The sequence below is a fragment of the Phragmites australis genome, chromosome 24 (assembly GCF_958298935.1).
Source record: "Phragmites australis chromosome 24, lpPhrAust1.1, whole genome shotgun sequence".
Classification (NCBI taxonomy): domain Eukaryota; kingdom Viridiplantae; phylum Streptophyta; class Magnoliopsida; order Poales; family Poaceae; genus Phragmites; species Phragmites australis.
Window position 1 is genome coordinate 7,489,182 of NC_084944.1, and position 13,596 is coordinate 7,502,777.

Below are 13,596 nucleotides of genomic sequence, written 5' to 3' on the forward strand. Positions count from 1 at the left end.
AACTTTATGGAATGGCTCGACATAAAGCAAAATGAACACCAAGAGTGTTGGGTCAACATGAGCATACGATGGAAGAGGAAAGCGTACGAACGCCGGGAGTATGAGCAACAGCAGAAAAAACTACAACGAAAGTGTCAGAAGGAGTGACTTATGAGGAAGACAGTGAAAGAGCGTGCCGCAGTTGAAGCACGTGAATCAGAGAGGGAGAAGAAGCGGGAGAGAGCCCGTCGCGCTAAGGCACAGGGCCCCGAAACCCTACAAAAGGGCAAATATCCTAAATGCACTCAGTAGAGAGCATCTATTATAATTCGGTATTTTTTATTCCCTAAGGTATGTTAGTATTAGCAGCAACACACTATCATATTAGTCTTTAGGCGTACCATACACGCCAACGTTTGTTGTCATCATCTCTTTATAATTAGGGTCCTTTCGCACAACAACGATAAACCCCATGTCCCAATGTAATATTTTTCAGTGTATGTAACATTCGTGTCGGGTTCTACGCTAATAGTTCTTTATAACTACAATTGTTCAGAAAATAGATTTTGTATCCTCTCAATATCACTTCACTAAAAAAATAACTCATACAATTTTACATCAAATAAATAAACAAATGTCAATAAATTTATATCGAACCAAAATTTTCAAAACAATAACCACTATGACAACTATTTGCATAACTAATATTTCTCGCCGAATGAATGTGAACTATTTTTCAAATTACCGTATATAAAAGTTAAATTAAAAAAATAAAATTCTATATATGCACATATCGCCCGTTCAATGGACGAGTACAACATGTCGCCCACTGAACAAGCAACATGAAGGTCTCGCCCGTTCAATGGGTGAGAACTTGATCTTGCCCGTTCAACGGGCGAGATCTTCATCTCTCCGATTATTTAATTCGCTAATCATCCGGGTCCACAAGATCCCGTCCGTTGAACGAACGACGATAGGTTAGACCTACGATTTGTTAAAACGGCAGCCTATTTTTGAAAGTATTAAAGAAATAAAATATATATAAAAAAAATCCTCCAACGTCCTGTGCACAGCGCCCGAAACGAAACGCGAGCCGCAACATATAATAGCCACGTCTAGAAGTAGGATCATTCATACCCACACGAGTTCTAGCCGCATATATACTCCTACTCCTACTGTCCTACTAATAAGTGAACATGCATTACAACGAAAACATAAATATTAGACGTGATAACATCAATCATAAACTCGAAGGTACGAAGAAGTGGATGCATCATGAGAGCACCGTCTAACAAATACATCAGGAGCGACGTTGTAGTTTGATTTCAGATGAGATCCAAAAAACAGGAGATTATTTACTAATTTTCTTTCAAATTTTTTATTTATTTTTATTAGTAAAACGAGTCTCATATCCGTAACCGGTAACAGATGAGGAGACTAGAGGATAAAAGTGGATGAAAAAATAGATACATTATTTGAATTTTATGAGTTTTCATTAGATGGATGAAGAGTAATAAAATACATAATGTAAGAAACAACTCATATTTTATATAGTAAAAACTCGTAGCACAAGCTATCCCTAATCTATACCTATATTCCCGGCCAACTTCTCAGCCGGCAAGCCGGTACACGTCGCTCCGTTTCTCTTCGCCGTCGGATCGCTCCATCGTCCGGCTCTCGATGCCCGTCCCGCGCGGTTAGGTGCCCGCTTCGTTTTTCCTTCGCGCGAGCTCGGTGCGGGACAGATGGCACGCAGGCCTCCTAGTGCGCTACAGGTGTCTGCTCTTGGTTCGAAGCGAGCGAAAATATCGCCCCCACGACGCGTTCCTCTTCGTCCTCGCCTTCCCATCCTCTCGGCCTAAAAAAAAACATCGCGGTCTCTCCTCTCGTTCTACCCACCGTTGCGGCTCCTCCCGTGTTCCGCGCCGTCACCGGCTCCATCTGCTGCCACATCGGCCCGCCGCCTCCCCTCCACAAGATCCGGGCGTTGCTGCTAGGGAGGCGGCCGAACAGGGGTGGTGCCGGTGGCCACTACGGCGCAAGGGAGACGCGGAGAGCTGGAGGAGAAGGGCGCGCGACGTGCAGACTGGTGAGGAGAGGCTGCGGGGCAGGCCGGTCGGCCGGATCTGGTGGACGGGAGGCGACCTTCTTCTCCGCCGTTCACCACGCCCCCAGATGCCTCGCACCTCGATGCTGCTTCCGTCCCCTCCATTGGCTCGCCTCGACTCCCTCCAGCTGTGTGGGTTGCCTCCCTTCCCCCTCTCCTGACCCTGGTGCTGTGGTGGGCTGGTGGAGATAGGTGTTGCCGGTGAGAAAAGAGGAGGCGTGGGGAAGGAGGATGTAGTGGTGCGCGGATCCACTGCTGAAAGTTGCTTCACGGGGATGGCGATGGCTGCTGGTCCGGCGGTTCGGCATGTCCGGAAGAGACGCGAACGAAGAGGCCTGCAGGCACCGCGTCGGGTCGTCGTCGTACGGAGGCCATGGGCGTTCTCGCCGTTGACATCGCACCTCACCTCGAGCTTGTCCTCCAGCCGCTCCTCGGTCCACCGCCTGCTGCCGTGGTGCTGCTCCTCCCTCCGACAACGGATTTATCCGGTCATCCAGACGTGAGTTGATTTCTTCCTTTGTGTGGTGAGTAATCCTAGCATGTTCGAATGGATTGTTTTAGTGCTCTAATTTGTGTGCTCCTTGGTGCGACAATGATACCATCCATCCATGGTTTGATTAGGCTGTTGTTCAACGCACAAGAATGCATGATCAATCTACCCAAGGTGTGGGAACAGTTCAATTCCCAAGAGGTTTGGGGGTTCAGGTCCAACTGAACTCACTTGCCGCATGTTGGTTCAGCTCAAGAGACGCATGAGGAGGTGCTTGGGTATCATCGGCTTGCAGAATGTGGCAGCTACTTGAGTATGTGTAGTTATTTAGTTGGTTAACTTGAGACATCTGTCAATATGAGATGTAAGTTTTTCTTCCAAATTTCTAAACCAATTCTGGCCACTGTTATTGATGCAAATAGGGATGATTAACAAGGAAAAGGAGGACGACTGGTGACTATGCTGGGTTTGGATCTTAGGCCGGCTGGAGGTGGAGCACGCCCTGCTGCGCCCATGAACCATCTTTCTCTTTTCCTATAAGAGTAGTGTGCTAGTGTATTGTCTAAAAATCTGACATAGCAGCTTGCCAGTGTGTTAAGTTATCTGCACATTTTCATCTCAACAACGTGCTTTGAGAATTGGAATAATTCAGAAATTCCAGTTGATTACCATATTCTACTTGGTCTCTTAAATGTAATTACCAAATATCCCTATGTCGCCTTGGATTGGCAATTCATTGGAGCCATTGAAGGTGTTGACTTCGTCAGTGTGCATTTGGTAATGCAATTTAAGAAAGATTTTGTTTTGTTAAGGACGGTGGACCTAAATTTGTATGGCTAGCAGGGTAAAATTCTAAATGCACCTCTCTTTGTGCATTTTAAGCTTGTCAATCGCACATGCATATCTTTCTATATGCTGCTTCCTCTTGTTGTAAATCCATTCACAGTTTTAAATTTTCTGTTCCACTTCCTTCAGCGATCATTTTTGGCAAACATTGGTTGTACTAAAGATGTTCTTATGTAGCAGTTTCATGCAACCTTTTTTTTCTTAACTTTGTATGGCTCTTTTGAGGAAGGCGTATGATGGATGGCAGTGATGTAGATAGCAATAGCTCCAACATTGATGCTAGCTGTGACTCTAAATATGAAAGACTGAAGCCTCTTACGCAGGTAAGCTTTTTCGTTGATTCATTAAAGAGAAAACAAGATGACTTCTAGTGTATGATGCAAGCTGTGTACAAAAGAATGTAGGTGGTTTGTTAGAAACTATGCCTGGCAGTAGAATCTATAGCTTTTTATGCATGTTATTAGTCTGTATCCATCTGATATGTTCATTTCTTGTCAGCCGTAGAAAGAACAATACAAATTAATGTTTATTCTTGGTGTGAGTACAACTTTGGTTGCCCTGTACACAAATTACTCTGATGGAAGGTGATTTTTTCAGGTAGCTTCATAACGATGATAGGTTCCTGGCCTCTAGACCAGCAATTCGGTTATTTGCCTCCTCCATTTGGCAATTCAGGTGCTCTTCCCAGCTAGGTGCTTACTATAACGTCCAACTCAGATCGTAATTGCATCTCCTCCTGATTTTAGCAGTTTCCTTACCTTTTTTTACATGTAGATAAAGATTGGAAATAAATATTCACTAGGCATTGATGTTGTATACCATCTGCAAGGACCTCGCCTCCAATGTCCTTATTTTACAAGGTGGGAGCAGCAAGGGATGCTATGGTATGAAAAGGTGAGCATTCTTGTTGTGAAGCATCTGATCCTGCTATGCATCCGCGCCTATGCAAGAGCAGATATTCTTGAATTGTTAATAATGCTCTAGCTATTGGTTCAAATGCAGAAAAGATCTTTCATGTAGTGAACACACTTCAGTTCAATATGCAGTGCCGCCTCTGCATTGTTTCATGGGAAGGTTCTTAAGGAAGCCAAATTTGGCAAGGAGGTAACTTACATACTGTTGGTAGGCTATCCTGTACTACTAAAATGTTTACCATATACTACTAAATCACCTTAAGCTGTTGTTTCTTTGCGATTGAGCTGTGCCTTGTCGAATATGAGGTACTCAAGTTCTCAAAGTCTATATATGTTGGCTGCTGCTGACATATGCATTGCTTGTTGCACCATTAGTGGGTCCAGGATCTGGAACAGATGTTGTGAGCTACATACAGAATATTCTGAATAGCAGCTGATATAGTTTGCATCCTTAGTGTACACTGGATTGATAGACACTGTGTATGGGAACAACAGGGCTACATGACCTGTGCTCACATTGGGGTACCATTGCAATGGGTTTGATGCTCTTTTAGGGTACCATGAAATGTAATATAGGCCTTTGGAGAAATTCTAAGTTCCACTAATATGACAAGTAAGATGTGTTAGAATGTACTGATTTGCACATTCATTTATTGTTAAAGTGAAAAGTGATCTTATCCTGACATCCAATTTATATGCCCCGCTATTATATACCTGAGACTTTTAGTTCTAGGCTTACTGTAGCTAAAGTAGTTAAGTATTAGATTGATAGTTGGAAAATGTATTTTTTTGTATAAATCCAGGATGGACCTTTGCTACCTGCTTAGCCAGAAGACATTGTTTTCGGTAGCAACTGAAAAGTACGATGTTAATAAATGAATCAATAGTTCCGCACATGTATTGGAACTGCAGTTTTAGGACGTTGATAAAATGTTTTGGAAAATCCCGTATTAGTTCTAATAATTGCTCGAATATAATCAGTTTGGTTTTTATTAGAAGAGCCTTGTGATTAATCTATTTGGTAATTTCCTCTATTGTTGTTGGTTGTACTTGACTACTAAGCTCTCTTATGTATCAAATGCTACTGTTCTCCCAAATTTGTTTCATACTTCGAACTTTTTACATGATCCCTTCTAGCAAACGGCGCACGAGTATATGTCAATACAAGATATTTAGGCGATTTCGCTTCACTTCTATGTTTGCTTGCTGCCATTTTTTGTACTTTGATCTCTAATATAATTTCGTGCTATCTCACAATGTGGCGAAAAATTTCTTTGGTTAATTCCCGTCCTGAAACCAGGGAAGGTATGGCTCGATAGATTATCTATTTATTTCTGTTTATTTTTATTCAAAGTATGCAAGCTGTAGTAGATTCTAAATATGTGTTGTACTTATTCATTTTTCTTGGGTAAACAGGTCTATCCATGGTCGTACCAAGTTAATAATGTTGTTTGTTCTTATGCAAGGCAACCTTCCATCTGAATCATCATTAAGATTGTAATTTGATGCTGGATTTACTAACTGCAGTGGTTGGAAGGTTAAGAGTTTTGAATGTGGTTGGCCTTTGCATGGTTTCCAGAAACATACGAGGTCAACATTTGGTTATACTTCTCAAGCTAACCACTATGAAAAAAAATCGAACATGGTTATGCTACGAGGTGAGCTCATTTTCTATCTGAACATCTATTCAGACTTTATAGAATGTATGGATCCAAATCAAGTTCATGCGTGCCCCAATTCATGGCCTTTAATCGAGTGTTTGTGTATGTAATTATTTCACTACAATTCATCTAATCAATTTTCTAACAATGATTCTTACACTTCCAATGCAGCTGTGCATTTTTCTTGAACAACGATAAATGCTGCAGCTTTTTAGAGTTGTACTTCCCGACTCAGTTACGGTGAGTTCTCCGGTTATGAGCCAACAATTCTCTCATTTTTCTGGGAAATGGTTAACCTTGGTTCAGGTATGCTCTGTGAGCCATTTGATTTTTTGCACTCGTTCCATCCTACTTTATTCAATCTATAAATATGTAGATAGCTGAGTACAGTATGGAATGTAAAACTTGAGCTCAGTTTGTAATGATTAGTTGTGGGAGACCGTATGTATCTGAAACTATTTGAGGCTTTGAACTGATGGTGAGCAATGCTCACTGCTGCTAGCTTGCATAGTTTTTTTCCTCCGCAAAAATGTCTCTTACGATGATTTTGGTACATAATGTTGAATTTTGATGGAGTCAATTTGGAATTGCTGTCTTCTTTTTTCGTAGCATAAGAAGTGTCCTTGCACACTAATGCCACTTTTGTTTCGGTTGTGGAGTATCCCAGCAGAGCCATTTGCTGAGTACATTTGTTATGGAAATAAAGTGTTTATGCTTCACTCTGAACTTCGTGACAGAATTTGTTAGTGTGCCAACAAAACCTTTTATGATTATTGCCATCTCAAGAAGCCACTACCTAGATTGCCGATTTAGAATGCCATGCCTCTTTGCCTCCAAAGAGTTCATGATGTTCTGCCAAGGTGGATATTCAGCTCCTACTCTAAAATTCCGCTAGGCCTGTAGCTGTAGTTGGACGTATAAAATGACGTTTATATTTATAACTTTGCATCTTCCACGAGTGTTGAATTTCTTCATCATGTTTTCAATTGCAGCCATCCTTTTGGTTGATGCTCTTTTAATTGTAAAGCCTTTTAAATTGTAGCCATAATGTTATTTATATGTTTTCGGTTTTGTGGACAATATGATGGCCTATTTCCCTTACTGTGCACATGTAATAATTTTCTATGGGCATCTGAACATTGGTATCTTAAGAACGTGATAGTTCTTCTAAGTAGCAAAATTACGACTTGCTTGATTCTCTACTATTGAATCGCTTGGTTTTGTAATTATGTTCCTGAATAACCTTTTAGATTTCCTTTCATTGATCTACAAATTTCCTTCTCTTGCCTCCTGTTTTGCCATGATTATGTTCAAATTTCAGCATCCTCAGATGTGTTTTTTTATGAAATTAGTATTATCAAATGAGCTAAAAACATCCCTTTTTTCCTCTCTGATCTGTTGCAGAACGGCAAAAATTAGCTGACTGATGTTTTCTTTACACCCAATTCGGCAAGCCGCTGGTACTCAAAACATGAGAGAAGGTGCATCAAGATTGTCTAAAGAATATCCGAAGCATCGAGTTGGGTAAGTGCTTCTCCCTGCCGTTTGTGTTGTTATTCACTTTTGTCCCAATACAAAGTTATAGGATTTTTATGGGCGTCCTGGTAGGGAGTCAATGCAAATTTACAAGACATTGGAATGATAGTTTTTATCATTTATAGTATGAGTTTTTTCCCTGCTACTTACGTTTCTGTAGTTGTGTGTTACAATTTTTGATCCATAAATAATTATTATTCTATATGGGTATCATTTGGTTGCTAGACTCTTAAATCTAAGCTACACTTCATTTCTCAGTTCTTCCTTGGCCATGTGAAGTGGGTATTGTGAATGTACAATTTTTATGATTTCTTCAGGTTGTTGACTCCTTTGGTACTGGGGACTAAGAGCATATTGAAATGCAGGTAGGTCGTGTCTATTGAGAGTGATCTCAACGATGGTAACTAGGCTATTTGGCTTACCATGCTATGTCATAGTGCCACTGCTAGCATTGATGTAATATGTTTATCTCTCATATGTTCTTTGTATCAACGTGTATTAAATATTTGTGTTGTAGAACTCATTTAAGTTTCTGGCTTTTTTCAGCTGCTCCTTTTATTATTTAGGTGTTGCTGTAGGTTTAATTGGTAAGATACACATGCATTGCGTATATATTTTTAAAACTCCCTCTGCAGTCGGCGCGCGTTTCTGAAAGGTCACTCAAGTATCAAGAGCATCGGCGTACCCTGTCTCCCGGAGGGGGCACCATGCCCCTCCCCTGTCATGTCCCGGAAAACATTACAAATACCATAGACTCGACAACAACATCTAGCCGATCGGCCGATCGAACTTAACATATCATTCCTCTTCCTCCAGCATTTCTTAAACTGCAACAGTATCACTAACAACGATACTAATCCAGATCCCCTGGGCACAAAGCCGCTTCGACTGAAAGATTCCGGGACAGCTCATGTGCGTCTGAATCCAACGGATTGGTTCCTTCTCGCAAGTTGTTCGTCGCCAACTGCACTGCATGTGTCGTCAATGGGAGAAGTGGGTGTTGCTGCTGAAAGTTTCAATGCTGTGCTGCTAGTCTACTAGGCTATAAACATCTCTGATGCGCCAAAAAAGTGAACTGTGGTATCGACAGATCACTTTGACCGCTGCTTTTCTTGAATCTCTGAAAGTGATTGTTTTAGTCAGTGTGATAAATAACTGCTCAGTCGCAAATTTTGATTCAGTTGAGTTTTGACTAATTGCTGATAAGGGATTACATTATCTATATATCACGGGCCATGAGTCTGAGTCTGAACGGCAATTTTCTGAACATAAGTTTCAGTGCAAAAGAGCTGCAGGAACGCCAAAAGATCCAATAATCAAAGGAGCTAGGTAGGCTACCAGAAATTTATTGGCAGAAAGCTAGAATTTGTTGTCAGCAATAGCCAATAATACTGGCAGTACACTGATTGCTATTGCAACCCTTTTGTTTTATATCTGATTGTATTTAGTTTTCTAATTATTTTCACGCAAGGCAGCTGCCCTCCTGAGAATCTCACTGCCTCAATGAAAAGAACATCTCTTGACAGTCACAGCGACTAATCATTGTACGAGAAGTTGATGCCTGCAAGTTTCGTCGATAAACAAGTGGCTGCATTCACGTTCACATGCGAACCATGACATGTCGGTGTCTTAGTTTATGTGAAAATTCAAAAAAATAATAATGTTTTATCACGCATAGATTATTTCTCCCAACTTGTATATCTTAGTTAACACTCCTACAAAGCTGACTACAAAACACATAGGCTATATATGTTCTCGGGAGTTTGTGTGAGAGAGAAGGACAAGCTTTGGATGTCGCCGTATTACCGCAAATCTACATGGACGACACACAATGATTTTTTAATCTTCTCGAGCATAATTCTACGAGTCCTGCCACAAGCTTTTTATTCAAAGATGAATCTATTCCTACAGATCTGAGTACAAAATGCAATATATAATGATACGACATATTACCTGCAATCTTACACACTGTCATATGGATATCTATCGGATTAAGGAAGACAACAAGAGAGAAGTGAATAGTAGTCTCATCAAATTCTTGAATGTCCTATCTTAATCTTTCACTAAACACATCTCAAATCAAAAATAGAAGTAAGAAATCGAGAGAAACAAAAATACATCAGACACCTCTGAAAAGATTGTTTTGATTGTAGCTACAATGGATATATCCGAACCATAGGTTCCATATAAACCATTCCAAGTGAGAAAGCTGATAAAATCTTATAACTCGATGAGGAAACACTCAAATTCAAAGAACTAACCACCGGGGTGAGGAAACTCTCCAAATTAATGAATTTAGAGGTAAGGGATGGTTCACAAGCAACTTATAGATGATTCTTATCTCCCTAGAAAAAAAAAATAACTTCAACATAATACAAAATTTTAGTTCTCCAATAAAAAAGAAAAACACGACAAAACTAAAAAACTTGCAATTATGCAAGGGAGTCAAGAGAGGGAAACTAGAAGAAGATGGACACACGGTAAGATGCAACACAATATTCATTACTTGCAGAAGAACATCTTATTTTCAGCTAATTACAAAGTGGTTTTAGATACACAACGATCACCTAAACCATAACCTAAGCACTCATCTCTTTCTCTTCTAAAACCCTAGAATTTAACTCTCAAATGGATGCCTCAAGGAGTCTCTCACAGCGCTTCCCTTATATTTATAGGCCTTGGAAGCTTTTTTGCATCACATATTTCCTAGTTTTCTTGCATCTCATATTTCCTAGATCTCTTGTATCACAAGTTTCATATATTGCTTGCATCCCAAGTAACATTCATGATGATAACACATGTACTCTATCTTGTGACCTCAACCGCCAACAAGTCTCTCTCGCTCCCGATCCCTTGGGCCGCCATGTCACTTGCACTGGTATCCCTTTCATTTGACTTTCAACATGCTCTCTTCATCCACCTTCTCAAGTTTTACTTGTTCTCCACGTGTATAGCTAGGATCATCCTTGACTCTATCCGGCCTCCTTGATCATCCTGCGTCAAGCACCCCATTTAGCCCTAATCATCTCACCATCGAGCGCCAAGTTGCATCCACCATCTACACATCATAGGACAAGCACACACGTTTCTCTAATTCCATTTCTCTCCATCTTCGGTTAGTCATAATTATAGTCATGCATTGTAATATATAGATGTCACGTTCCGAAACCATAATCACGTAATTAAGTATAATCATGGTTCTAAGCATTATATTTGATTTGGAGTAATTTTGTTTTGGAGCATTAGAACACTTGGTTTTAAGTCCATTGGATGAGATAAAGAAATTCGGGATAGAAAAGAAATGAACTCGCAGTTAAAACGAGCTTCTTTCTCTAGCATATGGGGCCCACATGGGTGGTCAACCACTCCCTGTCTCCCTGGGCAGCAGCCCCACCTGCTCCCTCTCTCTCCCTCACTCCCACTCAAGCTCTCTCACCTCTCCAACTGGCCAAGCCAAAGGAGCCCCTCCTTCTCTCAAGCACTCTCTCCTTCTTCCCAAAATCTCACCTCAAGAGAAAGGAATTGAGGTATGCATATATTACTAATGTGATCCTTAGCTCCTAAACTCCTTATCCATCCAATTCATTTGCCTTTTCCCGAAGGATTCGAGCCGTTCTTGACTCATTTTGGTGTTCTTGGTTGAAGCACGAGAAGCACCAGCATTCTTCCCCTTTCTGAGCTTTTCCACCTTCCCTCGACAGTCACCAACCTCGGCAAAGCATCTTGGGTGAGTCTATTAGGCTCCCAAAGCAAGGATGCGTGTTTTAGTTGGATAAATTTCGAGTTTGGAGCTTTGATGACGAAGTTGCAATGCTTTTCGTGTTCTTGATGCTTAGGAGCGATTTTGAGGCTTTGGGTGAGTTTAAGTCATGTAATTGAGTCGCCATGTTGGTAGATAAAGTTTAAAGTCCATAAACTAGTGCAAAACCTTTTCTCTTTGAATCGAGGAAGCTTGCAAATTAAATCGGTCATTTCTCCCCCATGAAGAAATGCTCTCTGCAGCAACCTGGATAGTCCGGGTAGGACCCGAAGGTTCCGGGTAGCCTAGTGAAACCCCTGTTGAATTGTCCTCGAAAATTGTTGGGGTTTAAGGTGCATTTTGGATCTAGAAACCTTTGTATAGTGTATATCCATGTCTATGTAGGATACATTCAGCATGAGAGTCGAATCGGCCGTGGAAAACCATCAAGAAGTTCAAGTCTTCCCAACTCGGATATTTTGGGTTAAACCCGGAGGGTCCGGGTAATTCATGGGATTTTAATCGAGCAACCTCACTCGGAGCCCCATCTGGACATTCTGGCCTAACCCGGAGGTTCCAGCCTCCACCCAGACCTTCTGAGTTAATTCAAAAATGGCTAACCGAACCTCCGTCTGGAGTACAACCCAAATGTTCTGGAACTCGGATGTTCCGAGTTCAACCCAGAGTCTCTGACCTCCTGTTAGCTTTTCGAAGTCGTTTAGATCGCAAAGTTTGTTATTATTTCGCATGTCTTATACTTTTAGCTTGTTGTTATGCATATTGTAGCATATATTATTGCACTCCATTCACACTCATCATTGCACGCGTTCTTCTTTAGTTAACGAGGAACCGAAGCATGACACGGGTGTGTTTGAAGGTGACACCAAGCCACATGATTCTGTGTGGGTGTCATCAGATAGCCACCTGAGAAGCAAAGTAAGCATCTAAGCATATTTCTCTCATTAATTTGGATCATATATATCTAATATGATATCATATGCTTTATGTATGTTTGTATGTTATCGATTCGACGTCAGGCTTTGGTATGGGTAAAACATATATTGATGTATTACATTCCCTATCTTGAGATATAGATGATCCATATCCTTGTAACCGGGATTTAACTTGATGTTGTCTACTCAAAGGTTAACTGGATCGCTTAGCCATGCTTAGGTTCTTCAGTAGAAGTCGAGTGGTGAAATGAATTCATCATTCATAGGCTTTAATTACTATCACAATGATAACAATATTGGATTTATGATGTTGGTTGGATGAGTAGTGAGGATGAGGTGAGATATGAGCGGTGTTAGGGGTGTTTTCTCCTACCCTGATGTGGTGTTACCCGGGGTAGATCAGGAGAGGAACCCAGATGCTATAGGCTGCTTGCTTCGTTTAAGGATAGTTCATCGGTGTCGTTGGCTTTAGCACTTTCCGCGCTCACCACATGCCGATTTAATGATAAGATAAGCCGAATATCATACGTCGTGCTAAGGCTTGTCATGCATCCCTATGACGCATAAGAGAAAAAAAAATAGGAGAAGCAAAGTGGCGGGGAGCTGGAGGTGTCCGGGTCATGCTCGCGGTAACCCCGGTGCCATAGGTGTATGTGCAAGTGGATAGTTTCGGGTATGAGAAATGTTCACATGAGTACCCATTGGTGTGGACCTATGTGATCACATCAGCTGTATGGTCATCAAGTCTGTGACTAAAGGAGTATCTCCTGCAGGGTGTAAAATTAATTCGAATTATCGCACTCTCGGTCATGAGCTTGCTTTCATCCATCTGCATTGTTGGTAGAGTTTCAAATTTGGAATAATGTGATTGGTATGTAAAGATGGTTCTATTCACACCTATGTACATTATGGTTTCAATTGTATCTGTGTTTATGTTGGTGGTTATTGTTTAGAATGATACTTTTGGTATAGTATAGTTGCTCACATGTTTATGTCAAATTGCGCTTTGCATCAATTTACTTAACCATGTGATCGTATTCTTGCTAATGTCTAAATGCATACTTCTTAGAGTTGGATTAAAGTACCCATTATAGATTAAGTCTTGCGAGTACCTTCGTACCCACTTTGCTCTTTTAGGTGCTACCAGTGAGGAGGAGTTGGTCTTTGGCTACTTCACACTTGCCGAGGATGATGGCGGGTATGAGTAGACAACTACTCGGAGATTGTGCTTTTGCAATGGAGCCTAAGGGCATATGACTACATCCTTCTTTTTTTATAGCTTTAGCTTCCACTGTATAGTTTCTCTTTGTCTAGGAGTTAATTGGTTTTAGTATCCTCTTAACTCTTTTGCTGTAAATTATGAGAATTTGA

At 41.0% G+C, this 13,596-nt stretch overlaps 1 long non-coding RNA gene across 8 annotated transcripts; it reads left to right on the plus strand.

Annotated features, from left to right (window-relative positions):
* The first annotated feature begins 1,765 nt into the window (after nt 1-1,765).
* Nucleotides 1,766-8,172, plus strand: LOC133907532 (uncharacterized). 8 transcript variants are annotated; one of them, XR_009907973.1, is made up of 11 exons: nt 1,770-2,610; nt 2,708-2,889; nt 2,999-3,066; nt 3,652-3,745; nt 4,020-4,114; nt 4,197-4,316; nt 4,425-4,526; nt 5,864-5,994; nt 6,169-6,303; nt 7,402-7,521; nt 7,851-8,163. It is a non-coding gene; the product is annotated as an uncharacterized LOC133907532 (long non-coding RNA). The 8 variants fall into 8 exon arrangements; XR_009907975.1 differs by having other exon boundaries at nt 1,766-2,610; nt 4,425-4,544; nt 6,169-7,521; nt 7,851-8,172; XR_009907971.1 differs by having other exon boundaries at nt 1,766-2,610; nt 6,169-7,521; nt 7,851-8,172.
* Nucleotides 8,173-13,596: the final 5,424 nt, after the last annotated feature.